The 16337-nt window shown below is 36.2% G+C and overlaps 1 long non-coding RNA gene across 1 annotated transcript; it reads left to right on the forward strand.

Moving 5' to 3' along the window:
• Positions 1 to 6035: 6035 nt before the first annotated feature.
• LOC147515554 (uncharacterized) lies at positions 6036 to 7352 on the forward strand. The gene is made up of 3 exons (XR_015213457.1): positions 6036 to 6420; positions 6522 to 6763; positions 6849 to 7352. It is a non-coding gene; the product is annotated as an uncharacterized LOC147515554 (long non-coding RNA).
• The last annotated feature ends 8985 nt before the right edge of the window (positions 7353 to 16337 follow it).

A 16337-nucleotide genomic window follows, 5' to 3' on the forward strand; every position in this document is an offset into this window, starting at 1 on the left:
TGAGCTCATGTAAAAAAAAAAAAGGAGGTGAAGTCCTCAGTTGTTTTGCATATTCAGTGGCTAGATTTGCTTAAATATCGTATACTTTTTGTTGTGAGGGGTACAGTTAAAGTTTACTTTTTCTGAACCTATGATATGATATTAACCATGTTTGGCATGAATGCATTATTTAACATAGGCATGAAGTTTAACTATGTCATATATTATTAAGTAATGAGCATCGTTGTCTACGAGAGGAAACAATATGGGAAACAATCAATATCCTCTTAAACCTAATTTAGTCAAGGAGATGTAAGGTAATGGTTTGTCTTCTTAGACAATATCCTCCAGTGACTATTTTAGACAAGGAGATGTAACGCTTGTAGATTGTCTTATTAGGCATTATCCTCCTATGACTATGGATAAATAGCCAAGGTGATGTACAAGTGCGTGGATTGTCTTCCTATGACAGTTGGAATGTTGAATGATGAAAAGAAGGATGATAATGATATTATCTCGGATAAAACCCTTTTCATCTAATTCTTCTATTCTTTAAGATTTATTAGAATCTTTTGTGGATTTCCTTTCATATAGATAACATGAACATAATATGACTATGTTTAATATGATCCAGGATCATAGACTTGAGTAAAGTATATTCTTGTCATAAGAGTGCATTTTATTGTTGTTGTTTCTTTTAGTGTTTATAGCGGTATAATGTGTTTTGCATGTAAGTTTGATTAGGTTGAGTAACTATTGAACTGTGGCGGGTGGTGACCTATATGCATAACACTGTTTTACCATAGTTCATCTCACAAGATAATTGGAAAGACATTGAACTACAAAGTATGGAAAGGTCTTGGGCCTATCCAAAAATGCTTCAAAAATGTGGGGGGTGTCTTGCCAAGGCTATTGTGAATGAATCTAAAAGAAGTCTTTTTGAGACCTAAAATTATCTAGTAGATGTTCATTGGTGAAACTCATAATAGTGATGTTTGTTTTCAGTTGTCATGAGTGATAACAAGTTTGTAGATACCACACTATTATTGAATGTCTTATATGCTAATTTTATTTAAGGTTGTGCTTTCTGAGAAATTGGCATAGAGTGGTTGAATGTTCATAATGAACTACATAAGATAATCCCATTATTTTTGCACAAGAAATTTGGAAGACTATCAATGAGTATTTCCACCATTCACGGTGATGATGTTTATATGTTTCTTGAGGAAGATTCATTAACCTATAAGGAAGTTATGCTATACATGAAGTGTCCTTTTTGAAGGATACAACTCCTCTAAACTGGACTCTTGATTTATTGGGGGATCTATAGGTTGAGTTGGATCTTCAAGAGAAAACTAAAACGTGATAGTTGTATTGCAAAATACAATGCTAATAATAATAGCCAAGGGGTTTCAATCAGAGACAAGATTTATACTATTTTGAAACCTTGCTCATATAACTAGAATTTCTTCTACAGAATTCTAAAGACTCTAGTTGAGTAGTTGTGCGGAACTACAATACCAAGTAGTACCAGGTGATGAGCTGAAGGTATACAATTTAGTAAAATATTTGTATGAGTTGATTCAAGCGCCTATAAATGGCATGAGCAATTCAACAACATATTAGTATCATATGGATGTCAAAGTACCGTTGTTGATAAAAAAAAAAAAAGGTGTACTTTCTTTAGAGCAAAGCAAGACATATGTGTTAATCTCTCATTGTTTAGATGATTTAATATCATGAGTGCTAGCATTGAGAATGTGTATGAGACAGAGAAATTCCTTTTTGAAACACATCGTAAACCGTCATTGAAAATGATAGTTTATTATGTTGTTAAACTCATTTTCAGAATCGCTATATTAGGTTGTCAAGATGTTGACGTTTGAATATGATTGAAGGCCACACGTACCTTAAACCAGACCCGCCGGATGGTATGGGGAATTTCAGGCACTACAGAATTGAATGACTGGTGAATATAGGAATTAAAACTCATGTTGGTCTCATTATATTGTTATAGCACTTAGTAGAAATATTTTTCATTGAAAAGTATGGGTATTATGATAGTAAGCATGTGTTAACACCTTTTGTGGCATATATCCATCTTATGAAAAATAATCTCCTTGTGTTTTCTCATACTAAATATGTCAATATCATTGGTAACCAATTGTACTTGATGGATAATGTATGTGAGACATGACATTGCCTACATTAATGGCATACTGAGCTGATAACCCATTGTGTCCTTATAAGGAACTTTGATTATATTGTCAGATTATCCAAGTACTATAGCAGAGCCATTGATTATGGACTGATATTTAGTAGATTTCCATCTTTGTTAGAAGGGTAATATGTTATAAACTGGATCCAGTAATGTTTATGTGTTTACCTTTGGTGGAAATTGAGTGTCTTGGATATCATCCAAGCTAATCGCCTTTAGAAAAGGCATGTGATGATGCCGAGTGGGTTAGCAACCTCTTGGCAAATCTTCCCATTGGCTCTAAAATGTGACCTCCTCGATGTGTATATGCTTTGCAACCGAATCTCATTGCAATAGCTAAGACATGTTATCTTATGTGCAATGGGAAAAGAATACATGTAAGTTGAGATATAACTTAATCAAGCATTTGCTAGAGATTATGTTAGGTTGGACTTAGTTTGGCCACATGTCTAACAACACCACTTCTTTGGAGGCAAGTGGTTATCGTCGAGGGGATGTGACTTTTGCCTTAGATAGAGGGCTTACATAATCGACGGCAACCCCACCTATGTGATTGGAGATCCCATGACTTAGGTTCAAAGGGAAAAACAAGTCACCTCGCGCTCTGGTATGCTATTGTCTTTCTTTGAGACGCCCCACCCTATGACTAGATAGCATTTTTGTATACTTTGTATAACTTGAATTGCAATGAGAAAGGATGAGTTATTTTACTCTTATTGGAATCCATAGTCCATTTTTTTATAATGAGATAGTATTTTAACCGCAATGTACACTTGATGGATATCCACCTACGTGAATGTAGAACTGGTCGGTTCTTATGAGTATTCAAGCAAGTACTCTAGAGCATTCATGGAACACAGGCGTAAAAAAGGCCAAAAAGCTTGCAACACCTTGAAGCAGGCATATAATGAAAGAGCAATGTGGGTGCATGTCCTCTATTTTACTACAAGGGAATGTTGGTTCAAAGATTTTTAATCCACCACTTTCGCGTATTATAAGACATGTTACCCTATGACCGGTTCAAGCCCTAAAAGCACCGAAGATCTTATGCATTGTTTTTTCGATTTCTCCGGCATTTCGTTAACCCTTTTCTTTTGTAATATCCTATTCCAAAATAGTGGGGACTATTAGTATTTTGAAATAGTGGGGATTGTTGGAATCTCTAAGTGTATTTCAAATACTTGTGAGTGTGTGCAAAGTGGAGGAGATGAACCATATGTGTTCTCTCCACTTTAGTGCATAGTAGATAATCCCACATTGGTTATCCACCACATCGGGTAGGTTCGGGCTTGGGCTTGGGCTTCTTGTTGTGGGTAGTGGTTAGACCAATAGCCTAAACTTGTTTTGCCTTTTTCTTTGAGCAAGTTTGAGTGTTCTATTAGGAGTTGGTCTCTCTTCCTCCTAACCTCTATAAATAGGACTGTGAGTCCATAGAGAGAATAGACTTGATCGTAAACTCAACTCGTGAGAAACGTAAAACTCAAACCAGTCCCTTTTCTTCTTCTCTTCTTCTTGTCGGCCAGAGAAAGTTATATTGCTGTTCTAGAGGGTAGTCTGTTCTAGTGCGAAGTCAGGCTGCTATTAACCATTGAATCCTGTGAGAAAGACGCCACTGTTGCCTTTCTGCACCATTGGAAGGGGCGAAATTTTTCCTTAAGGACAGCCTAATCCGCGCCTTGGTTATTCCCAGTTACTGCTGTCCTTGTTTCTTCATTACTACTGTTCCTTCTGTTCTACTTTAGTTGCTGTGTTCATACAACTATTCTAACATGATCTATATTGAAAGAGACAAAGACTTTTTGGAGTTGAATGTTTTAGAAAGAAGGCATCAAGATTTTGTGGAACATAATGAGTTGGAGATGGAGGGTGATAATGGTGCAAATGATATGGAGTTGGAGGAGGAAGATAACCACGTAGATGAGTTAGGAACAATAACCACCACCACAAGAATTATTCTCTTTCTTTTTGTGTTGTCTTTTTTAATGGCCATTATTCTATCTTTTATTGATAGCTCCATACCCATTTCTCCTCTTCCTCCCTGCTTCTCTAACCATCCTACTCTCTTCGTTCTTGACTTCTTGGAGATTCTTGTGCTAAATGTGCCACCAAGTCCACTCCCCTTCTTCATGATATCCTAGGTAATTCTTTTTCACTCTCATGTTTTTTATACACTATATTGTATTAATTTTCTTGAATGGGGGATGTTTCATGTTTGCACGATCATTTTGGGTATGATCTTTGGAACAAAAGTGTGTTTGTGCAAATTGATGCAGTCATTTAAGCTATGGGATGTCTTTGTTTGCCATAAATGGTTGTTTATTTGGTTTCGGTTAATGGGGCATTGGTATATATTGTTATGAGTTACCTATATATATGGTCATTGTTATTGGAAGATTTAGGTTGTTTTATGTAAAAATTGTGTTCAAGCAATGGGGTTTCTCAAGATTTAAAAGAATGGATTTTTTTCTTTGGAGATTTGTATTGAGTGTGGGCTCTTGCAATATTGAACTAGGAATTAATTTGAAGTAGAGATTTTAGGTTGATAGAGAATTGGTTTTTACTGATCTTTTTGTTTGAAAATGATGATCATTCTATTTTATGCTCAAAATTGCAATGACTGCTATTTTTCTATATGGTTAAAAATTAATCGAAAAATTATTAAACATTATATGTCTCATAGTACACTTTCTAATTGTTGTATTAAAATGTTATGTTCTTGTGTAAAATTTATTTATTAGAAGTAATAAAAATCAAATACGAGTTTGTTAAAGTTATATTTGGGCTCATTTGATATGTCAAAATTATCCCATGGGTTAGCATAGGTCCTTGGGCCTTTTTGAGACCCTAATACCAAATATGGTCATAATATGTTTTTCAAAATTAGGTTTTAATTAAATACGAATTTGAGATCCATTTCCATTACTTTCAATTACTTGAAACCCTAAACAAAATATGAGAGATAATATGAGAGATTGGTGAAGAAGTGAAGAAAGGAAATCAGGATATAAAATTTTCGCATTAAAAGGTGAGTAGACATTCTTTAATTTTTTTTTTTATTATTATTATTGTTATTGAAAATACTTATAGGTTGTTTAAGAAACAAATGGTTGTGGTATAAATCTACATTATAACTTATTTAGAACACAACCATTTGTTTCTTAATCAACCTATAAGTATTTTCAATAACAATAACAATTAAAAATTAACGAATGTCTACTCACCTTTTAATGCGAAAATTAGATATCCTGATTTCCTTTCTTCACTTCTTCACCAATCTCTCATATTTTGTTTTAGGGTTTCAAATAATTGAAAGTAATGGAAATAGATCTCATATTCATATTTAATTAAAACCTAATTTTGAAAAACATATTATGACCATATTTGGTATTCTAATGGTTATATTCGTATTTAATTAAAACCTAATTTTGAAAAACATATTATGACCATATTTGGTATTCTAATAGTTATATTCGTATTTAATTAAAACCTAATTTTGAAAAACATATTATGACCATATTTGGTATTCTAATGGGTCTCAAAAAGGCCCAAAGACCTATGCTAATCCATGGGCTAATTTTGACATATCAAATAAGTCCAAATATAACTCTAACAAACCCGTATTTAATTTTTATTACTTATAATAAATAAATTTTAGAAAAAAGCATAACATTTTAATACAACAATCAGAAAGTCATATAATATTTAATAATTTTTAACCATATATAAAAATAGTGGTCATTACAAAAATGCTACTAGTATTGAAAGCCTGGTGATCACCGGTCTCAACTTTGTTATATACAACTAGGAGTAGATAAAAAAAATAATTAAAAAAAAAATTACTGTTCTCATTGTTTATGGCAGCGGATAAAATGGGATCAAACATGATGCTTCCTCCATTTTATGGTCAAACTGCTAGTGCTAAAGGCCTGGTCATTGGTCTGGACTCTAACAATTCTCAGGGCACCATCAAGAGCACCGGGAACTTGCAATTTGAAGCACTCAACATTCAGCTACGCCAACTCTTAGAGGCTCTTCAGGTGATGCAGCTGCAACTGGGCCAGAGCACAGCCTCTGAGTTGGTACAATCATCTCTATTCTACATCTCGTTGAACAAAGACGACTACGTTCAGGTCTTCATGCGTGATTTCTCTAGCTTGAGGCTCAAGTACGGCGTTGCAAGGTTAGCACACATTCTAGTGAAAGAAATGACTAGGGTAATTAAGGTATGCAATTAGTTTCAACTAGTTCCTTTTTCAAGTTCTTGAATTCTTAAATTGAATACTGAATAAAACACTTCTGAGAATTGAAATGGTGTTGTGTTTAGGAACTGTAAAATGCTAATGTCAGGAAGATCATTTGTATGGAATGGGACCATTAGGGTGTGCACCCAATTATACAAATCTACATGACAACTGTAACGATGAGATCAATGAGGTCATCTTACAATACAATGTGACGCTGTCTGAACGCCTTCAAATCCTGAATTATGAATTACTGGATGCAGAGATAGTCTTCTGTGATATGTACAAAGGGATGATGAAGGTTTAAGTGATCCAGAACACTATGGTACGTTATTCTTGATTTATCCTAAATGACACTCTTGACATATAACTCTATGAGGTCGCGAATGAGATTGCAATGCTTGCTGCAGGGTTCTCCGACGTGAGGCGAGCATGCTGTGGGCTCAGCTGATATGGTGGAATTGTAGGCTGCACAACCGAGGAGATGGCATGCGCCAATCCATCCATCTATGTCTGGTGGGATTTGTACCACCCCACTCCTGCTGTCAACTCTTTGCTTGCTAACTGGACCTGGTCTGGAAAACCATCCCGCATTTGCCACCCGATTGATATCCAAGTATTGGCATCCTCAAGTACATGTCAAAGAATCGACACAATGAACTAGTTATTATAGATGAAGCATTATGAAGAGTTTCCTTTTCTGCTCTGAAAGCTTGAGGATCGGAATGTATGTACTGACAGTGAGCACGATGATTGGTGCTTCATTTTTTCTTGATTCTTTAAATGCACATGAGAGTGAGTTAGTTAGTCATAGCGCAGGTGCCGACTAGCAAACCGGTAAAACCTTTGGGTGATGAACAGGCTTGCCAATCAAAAAAAAAATTAGTTAGTCATAGATAACACATTTGTTGGAATCTCTTGTGTATTTCTAAATACTAGTGTGTGTGTGTGTGCAAAGTGGAGGAGATGAACAAATAGTGTTCTCTCCACTTTAGTGCATAATAGATAGTCCCACATTGGTTATCCACCACATCGGGTCGGGTTCAGGCTTGGGCTTGGGCTTACTATTGTGGGTAGTGGTTTGACCAATTGGCTAAACTTGTTTTGCTTTTTCTTGAAAGACAAGTTTTGGTGTTCTATTCGAGTTGGTCTCTCTTCCTTATCCGTTTAGGAGACCGACCTAACCTCTATAAATAGGGATTGTGAGTCCATAGGGGATAGACTTTAATGCATCGTAAAACCCATCTCGAGAGAAACAGAAACTATAACATATCATATTCTTCTTCTCTTCTTCCTGTAGCCGCCAGAGAGAGTTATATTGATGTTCTAGAGGGTAGTATGTTCTAGTGCAAAGTCAGACTGCTGTTAACCATTGAATCCTATGAAGAAGACGTCATTGCTGCCTTTCTGCACTATTGGAAGGGGTGAAATCTTTCCTTAAGGACAACCTAATCCGCGCCTTGGTTATTACCTGTTAATTCTGTCCTTGTCTACTGTTCCTTCTGTTTTACTCTAGTTGCTGTGTTGATACAATTATTCTAACAATCTTAAGGAGAGAATTTCATAGTAGAATAAAGGAGAGTGCTTTAATACGACAATCAAAAGATAAGTCTTTTACTTTGAGTTATTGTTTGTGTTATTGGGTTATGACTTTAGAAATTTTCTAATAATTTCGTTTTGTTAGGGAAACCAATTAAAGAGTGAATATTTATTGATCTTTTATGGTTTATCTAACCCTATATGGTTGTAGACCTTTCTCCTACGTTTGTGGGAGTCAAATATGAGATTTCTATAAATAAAAAAAAACGTCAAAGTTCGTCTTTTTGATAGCTGCGTCACTCGTTACGGAAACTGCGATAACTTTCAGCTCAGAGCTCGGTTTTGCAATCCGCTTCTTGTGTTGGATAACTGATTCAAAGAGATTTCCAGTGGTATAAGGCTTGATACCCAATCCGTCCTGAGCTGATTCAGAATTACAGTTCTTCTGAATTGTTTTTCTAGAAGGAGAAAAATATGGCAATCCGGTTTTTCAATCGGTTAGGTATCGTATTCTTTCATTCTTTGCAATTCTTTTGGTTGGATTATATGGTGATATTCTTGCCTTGAGTTGCATGATAGTTTTCTTAGGAGGGAAATCCCTAAATTTAAACTTCTTTAATAAATTATACATGTTTATCACTAAAATATTAATTGGTTTGACTAGAAATAGTTTGATATTATTATTTTTTTGTACATATGTAGATGTATGTAGATGGTCTAAGAGAGACCTTAAGATATTTAATATCAATCACACTCAAATCTTGGATAGTAATTATAATGTATTCAATACATAATTGCTTACCTCTATTATGTGTACGTGTTGTTAGACAATAGTTATAATTGTACTATTGTGAAAATACATGTTAGATGAAGTAACTCGTAGCTTATATCCAATATAACATATGTTAAAGTTGTATAGCATGCTAGTTTTGGATAGTAATCATCGTGGATTTATTTTGAACTTGATGATAGTTTATTGGTAAATTTTTCTAGTTTAAGATATTAATGGGTTGAGCCATTAGATATTGTGGTAATACTTGAGGTCTTGTTAATAGGGTATCCTATCTTGCTTGAGCTCATGTAAAAAGAGGAGGTGAAGTCCTCAATTGTTTTGCATATTCAGTGGCTAGATTTGCTTAAATATCATATACTTTTTGTTGTAAGGGGTACAATTAAAGTTTACTTTTCCTGAACCTATGATATGATATTAACCATGTTTGGCATGAATGCATTATTGAGCATAGGCATGAAGTTTAACCATGTCATATATTATTAAGTAATGAGCATCATTGTCTACGAGAGGAAACAATCAATATCCTCCTAAACCTAATTTAGTCAAGGAGATGTAAGGTTATGGATTGTCTTCTTAGACAATATCCTCCAGTGACTATTTTAGACAAGGAGATGTAACGCTTGTGGATTGTCTTATTAGGCATTATCCTCCTATGACTATGAATAAATAGCCAAGGTGATGTACAAGTGTGTGGATTGTCTCTCTGTGTAAGTTGGAATGTTGAATGATGAAAAGAAGAATGATAATGATATTATCTTGGGTAAAACCTTTTTCATCTAATTCTTCTATTCTTTAAAATTCATTTGAATCACTTGTGGATTTCCTTTCATATAGATAGTATGAACATAATATGACTATGTTTAATATGATTCATAATCATAGACTTGAGTAAAGTATATTCTTGTCATAAGAGTGCATATTATTGTTATTGTTTCTTTTAGTGTTTGTAGCGATATAATGTGTTTTGCATGTAAGTTTGATTAGGTTGAGTAACCATGGAACTGTGGGGGGGGTGGTGACCCATATGCATGACACTGTTTTACCATAGTTCATTTCACAAGATAATTGGAAAGACACTGAACTACAAAGTATAGAAATGTCTTGGCCCTATCCAAAAATGTTTCAAAATGTGGGGGGTGTCTTGCCAAGGCTATTGTGAATGAATCTAAAAGAAATATTTTTGAGACCTAGAACTATCTAGTAGATGTTCATTGGTGAAACTCATAATAGTGATGTTTGTTTTAGTTGTCATGTGTGATAACAATCTTGTAGATACCACGCTATTATTGAATGTCTTATATGCTAATTTTATTTGAGGATATGTTTTCTGTGAAATTGGCATAAAGTGGTTGGATGTTCATAATGAACTATGTAAGAGGATCCCATAATTTATGAATACGAAATTTGGAAGACTATCAGTGAGTATATCCACCATTCACAGTGATGATGTTTATATGTTTCTTGAGGAAGATTCATTAACCTATAAGAAAGTTGTCTATCTATGAGAAGTGTCCTTTTTTGAAGGATATAACTCCTCTAAACTAGACTCTTGTTTTATTGGGGGATCTATAGGTTGAATTGGATATTCAAGAGAAAACTAAAACGTGATAGTTGTATTGCAAAATACAAGGCTAATAATAATAGCAAGGGGTTTCAATCAGAAATAAGATTTATACTACTTTGAAACCTTGCTCATGTAACTAGAATTTCTTCTACAGAATTTTAAAGACTCTAGTTGAGTAGTTGTGCAGAACTACAATACCAAGTAGTACCAGATGATGAGCTGAAGGTATACAATTTAGTTAAATCTTTATATGAGTTGACTCAAGCGCCTATAAATGGCATGAGCAATTCAATAACATATTAGTGTCATATGGATGTCAAAGTACCGTTGTTGATAAAAGTGATGTGTTTTTTCTTTAGAGTAAAGCAAGACATATGTGTTAATCTCTCATTGTTTAGATGATTTAATATCATGAGTGCTAGTATTGAGAATGTGTATGAGACAGAGAAATTCCTATTTGAAACGAATAATAGACCGTCATTGAAAACGATAGTTCATTATGTTGTTAAACTCATTTTTGTAACTGCTATATTCAGTTGTCAAAATGTTGACGTTTGAATATGGTTGAAGCCCATAGCATACCTTAAACCAGACCGGCCGGATGGTCTAGGAGAATTTCAGGCACTACAAAATTGAATGATTGGTGAATATAGGAATTATAACTCATATTGGTATGTTTATATTGTTTTAGCACGCAGTAGAAATATTTTTCATTGAAAAGTATAGGTATTCTGATAATAAGCATGCATTAACACCTTTTGTGGCAAATATCCATCTTATAAAAAATAATCTACTTGTGTTTTCTCATACTAAATATGTCAATATCATTGGTAGCCTATTGTACTTGATGAATTATATATGTGAGACATGACATTGCCTACATTAATGGCATACTGAGTTGATAACCCATTGTTCTTATAAGAAATATTGGATGTATATTGTCAGTTTATCCAAGTACTATAGCGGAGCCATTGATTATGGACTTATATTTAGTAGATTTCCATCATTGTTGGAAGGGTAATGTGTTATAAACTGGATTCAGTAATGTTTATGTGTTTACCCTTGGTGGAAATTAAGTGTCTTGGATATTATCCAAGCTAATCGCCTTATAAAAGGCATGTGATTATATTGAGTGGGTTAGCAACCTCTTGGCAAATCATCCCATTGGCTTTAAACAGCCTCCTGATGTGTCTATGCTTTGCAACTGTCTCATTGCAATAGCTAAGACATAAAGAAATATGTGCAATGGGAAATGTATATACATAAGTTTGAGATATAACTTAATCAAGCAGCTGCTAGAGATTATGTTAGGTTGGACTTAGTTTGGCCACATGTCTAACCACACCACTTCTTTGGAGGCAAGTGGTTATACGTCAAGGGGGATGAGACTTATGCCCATATATAGGGCGACACTGACGACAACCCTACCTATGTGATTGGAGATCCCATGAAGTAGGTTCAAAGGGAAAAACAAGTCACTTCGTCGTCCTGCAGTACTATCGTCTTATTTATTTACGAGACGTCCCACCCTATGGCGAGATGGTACTATAGTATATTTTGTATAACTAGAATTGCAATGAGTAAGGATGAGTTATTTTACTCTTATTGGAATCGATAGTCCATTTTATAATGAGATAGTGTATTTTAACTGCAATGTACATTTGATGGATATCCACCTACGTGAATGTAGAACTGGGTCTGTTCTTATGAGTATATGGGCAAGTACTTTAGAGCATTCATGGAACACAGGCAGCGCAAGGGCCAAAGAGCGCAACACCGCAGAACAAGCATATAATGAAAGAACAATGTGGGTGCATGTGATCTATTTTATTACAAGGGAATGTTGGTTCAAAGATTTTTTAATCCACCACTTTCACGTATTATAAGACATGCTATTCTATGACTGGTTCAAGCCCGTAAAGCACCAGTATCTTATGCATTGTTTTTTCGATTCTCTCTAGCATTTAGTCAACCCATTTCTTTTGTAATATCATATTCCAAAATAGTGGGGGACTATTAGTATTTTGAAATAGTGGGGGATTGTTGGAATCTCTTTTGTATTTCTAAATAGTAGTGTGTGTGTGTGTGTGTGTGTGTGTGCAAAGTGGAGGAGATGAACAAATAGTGTTCTCTCCACTTTAGTGCATAATAGATAGTCCCACATTGGTTATCCACCACATCGGGTCGGGTTCAGGCTTGGGCTTGGGCTTACTGTTGTGGGTAGTGGTTTGACCAATTGCCTAAACTTATTTTGCTTTTTTCTTGAGCAGCAAGTTTTGGTGTTCTATTAGGAGTTGGTCTCTCTTCCTTATCTGTTTAGGAGACCGACCTAACCTCTATAAATAGGACTGTGAGTCCATAGAGGGGATAGACTTTAGGGTTAGTTAGACTTACCCACCCCCCCCCCATTACTAGCTCCAATTAGTGTTACCTCCCCCCCTCCCGCCCCGTTTTTCAAAAAAATATTAGTGATACCCCCCCAATTGCAAGATCCAACGGTTCTGAGATGAATTTTTTTTTCGGATGAAGAAATCGCCGTTGGATCAATCAAATGGGGTATCACTAATATTTTGAAAAACGGGGGGGGTAACACTAATTGCAACTAGTAATAGGGGAGTAAGTCTAACTAACCCTAGACTTTAATAGATCGAAACCCATCTCAAAGAAACGAAACTATAACATATCATATTCTTCTTTCTTCTTCCCCAGAAAGAGAGAGAGTTATATTGATGTTCTAGAGGGTAGATGCGTTCTAGTGCAAAGTCGATCTGTTGTTAACCATTGAATCGTGAGAAAGACGTCATTGCTGTCTTTCTGCACCATGGAAGGGGTGAAATCTTTCCTTAAGGACAGCCTAATCCGCGCTTTGGTTATTACCTGTTAATTCTGTCATTGTATACTGTTCCTTCTGCTCTATTCTAGTTGCTGTGTTGATACAATTATTCTAACAACATTTTATAAGAGTTCTTCTTTTGTTCCCACTTATTTTGGTTACCATCCAACATGTACCTTTAATGTACCGTTCTTCCAGTGTAACAAACGCCAACAAGAAACTCAAAGCCTCTAGATCGTACTTTCAGATATGTCAATTATATATAGATTGTAATCGGCCATATATAGAATATTGCAAAAGTATTATCATATTACGTGAGATCACTGCTTCACATAGAAGAAATGCATCCCTGTCAGAATATAGAAGGCAGCTCCATCATTGCTTGATTGCTTGAACCTGTCCTGTGGATTTATCTAGCTAATAGCTAGTTCTCGAGAAAAGCAACTGTAGGATGGTCTTCCAATGTCTGCTCATCATTAATTATCAGGCACCACCTGGAACTTTTAGTATGCTGGTGATTCTTGATTTGGTCTCAGACTTCACCCTACAATTTTGCCCATGCTCTGCATTAAAAAAACTCAAGACTCTCGCTCCAAGTGAGATCAGACGGTAGTGTTCTTGATCATTCTTTTCAACGTGCAGGGTACACTAAGGAGAGATTGTATACAGATCATTTTTGTTTCTGATCATGGTATTACTATAATGGATTTTGTTGTTACTGTAGTTACCGCTTGGCTTCTCTTCCTCTGGTTCCCTCTGCAGAAGAAGACTTCATCCGGCCTTCTAACATTTTTGAAATGGTTTTAGTGCTTGAAGCATTCTTGCATGAGACACCCTTTTAATCCTTGCTGGATACCTTGTGACTCCTGAAAAAGTATAGACTTCAGAGTTCAAGACCATAGGAACCTGAATTAGGTAGTAGCAGTTCAACATCATGGTCTCTAATAGCTCCACCATATCCAATCCTTGAGTCAGATATGGCCCCATTCGCATTGAGTTTCAGGTCTAAGCCGGATACATTGCTTGCATAACTTGTTTCTTCACATTTCGAAGCCAGGCAGTTAATAATTAATTTGTTTGATTTGATAACAAACGATATATCTGGTTGATTTGGAGCAATGTAGAGATTTGGAAGAAAAGGATTCAGACGAAAGAATTGTGAAAGAAGAAGAATATTGAGGAAGAACAATTAGGGTTTGAGAAGAATAAATTTCAATATAGTTCAATAATGGATGGATCTTACATGTCCTAGACTGAACGATTTATAACATTACTGTGAAGTTTATAGAACTGAACACGAACACCATCTTTTAACAAACTATATATCTTGTCGATGCATAGCGATGTAGAGATTTGGAAGATCGAAAAGGATTCCGAAGAAAACTAACCAGAATATTGAAGAAAATAATAAATTTTAATATAATTCCATAATGAATGCATCTTACATGACCTAGACTGAACTATTTATAAGCTAAACACGAACACCATCTTTTGGGTAGCTATCTTCTTCTTGTGTTAATTTCGCAAGGGACGAGTGAACAGTAGCTGGTCCATCCACACATTAGATGTTCTCCAGACAGGCGAGGCTATTGAAAATTTGAAATGATACATTGCCTCACAAGCGTCATAATTAACACTTCGCACTTGAGATTCTATTTCACTTAATGCCGATTCTCGACAACCATGAACCATAATATAGTCTGAGTCGGAGCTGCAAACACAAGAATCATGATTTATCTCAAATTTCTTTTGGTGAAGCTTTAGTCCATATATGTTTCCCCATGTCATCAAGAATCCAGATAATGTAACAAGAATCCAGATAATGTAACACTGGCGATCAACAGAACCATATACAAGATATAAATATCCCTTGACCACTATTAACCATAAACTCAACCTCAAAATCAAATCAATGCCATGGTTTGGCATTTTAATTTTCTCTATCTTTTCGCTTGCAATGTCCATTGAGAGGATTGTATGTCTTTGGACACTTTTAATATAAGAAACCCAATAGACTTTTCTGTTACACACCATAGGTTTATATCTGGTCGTGCAACGATCTGGCACTCTCAATGTATAGGACATCTACATGACATAGGAGATTAGTGGTAGCAATGGGACCGGATGCGGTATAGCGGGGAGAAACAGGCTGCACAAGATCAGATCCGCGGTATCCCAACCGTTCTGGAACTGCTGCGAGATGTGGAGAGATGGGGAGCGAAAGCTTAACTGCAGGGTAACCGCTGCGATACGTGGAGAGAGGAGAGATCATGGAGGAGAGAGGGGGATAAAAGGAGGAGGGGAAAAAGAAAAAGGAGGAAGAAGGAAGAAAAGAGAGAAGAGGGAGAAGAGAAAGGGGTTGTAATATTTGAGAGACTAGTGAGATTAGAGGTGGTGATATTTGTTCATACATTTTGGCGCCGTCTGTGGGGAAAGAAGAGAAAATGGCTACGGTAATAAAGAGAGGAGTAGGAAGGCCTAAGAAATGACCAGTCAGAGAAACCATTGAGGAAGTAGAGAGTGCGGAGATGGAAGGGGTAGGAGAAGAAGAAGTATCAGATGTGGCGGCAGACGCCACCAGACTTCTGCAGGAGGAGATAGTTAGGTTAAGAGAGGAGAATGTTGAGTTGAGAAAGGAGAGGGAAATTACACGGTGTGGAACGGAGCATGGGGAGCCCAGGGGCAGTGAAGCGGAAGGGGAGAATATAGAGTGCCCACTACCGGACGTCGAACCAACAGTTGGCATTACTTTAGGGGTGGTTCAGGCTATGATCGAGAGAGATCGGGAAGTGAATCGCGTAGCAGAAAGAGTGAACCAGAGCGCAGCACAGAAGGAGGTGGCGAGCCTCAACAAAAATCCACTGGCAGATTCAATATGGAATTCCGAAGTACCTAAGAGGTTTTCTCAGCCCAAGTTTGAACGGTATGATGGGAAAGGAGACCCTACTGATCATTTGCATCATTTTCGGCAACAGATACCGTTATGGCAAGAGAATAAGTATGATGGACTTCGTTGTATGATGTTCCCGGCCAGCCTTAAGGGGGGGAGCCTCGGACTGGTATTATCGGTTGGCTTCGCGAAGCATAAAAGGGTTCGAAGAGCTGGAACGCGCCTTTGTGGATCACTTCATTCACCAGAAGAGAAGGGTGGTTGATATCGCGGCCTTGTT

Source organism: Coptis chinensis, chromosome 2, assembly GCF_015680905.1.
Source record: "Coptis chinensis isolate HL-2020 chromosome 2, ASM1568090v1, whole genome shotgun sequence".
NCBI classification, from domain to species: domain Eukaryota; kingdom Viridiplantae; phylum Streptophyta; class Magnoliopsida; order Ranunculales; family Ranunculaceae; genus Coptis; species Coptis chinensis.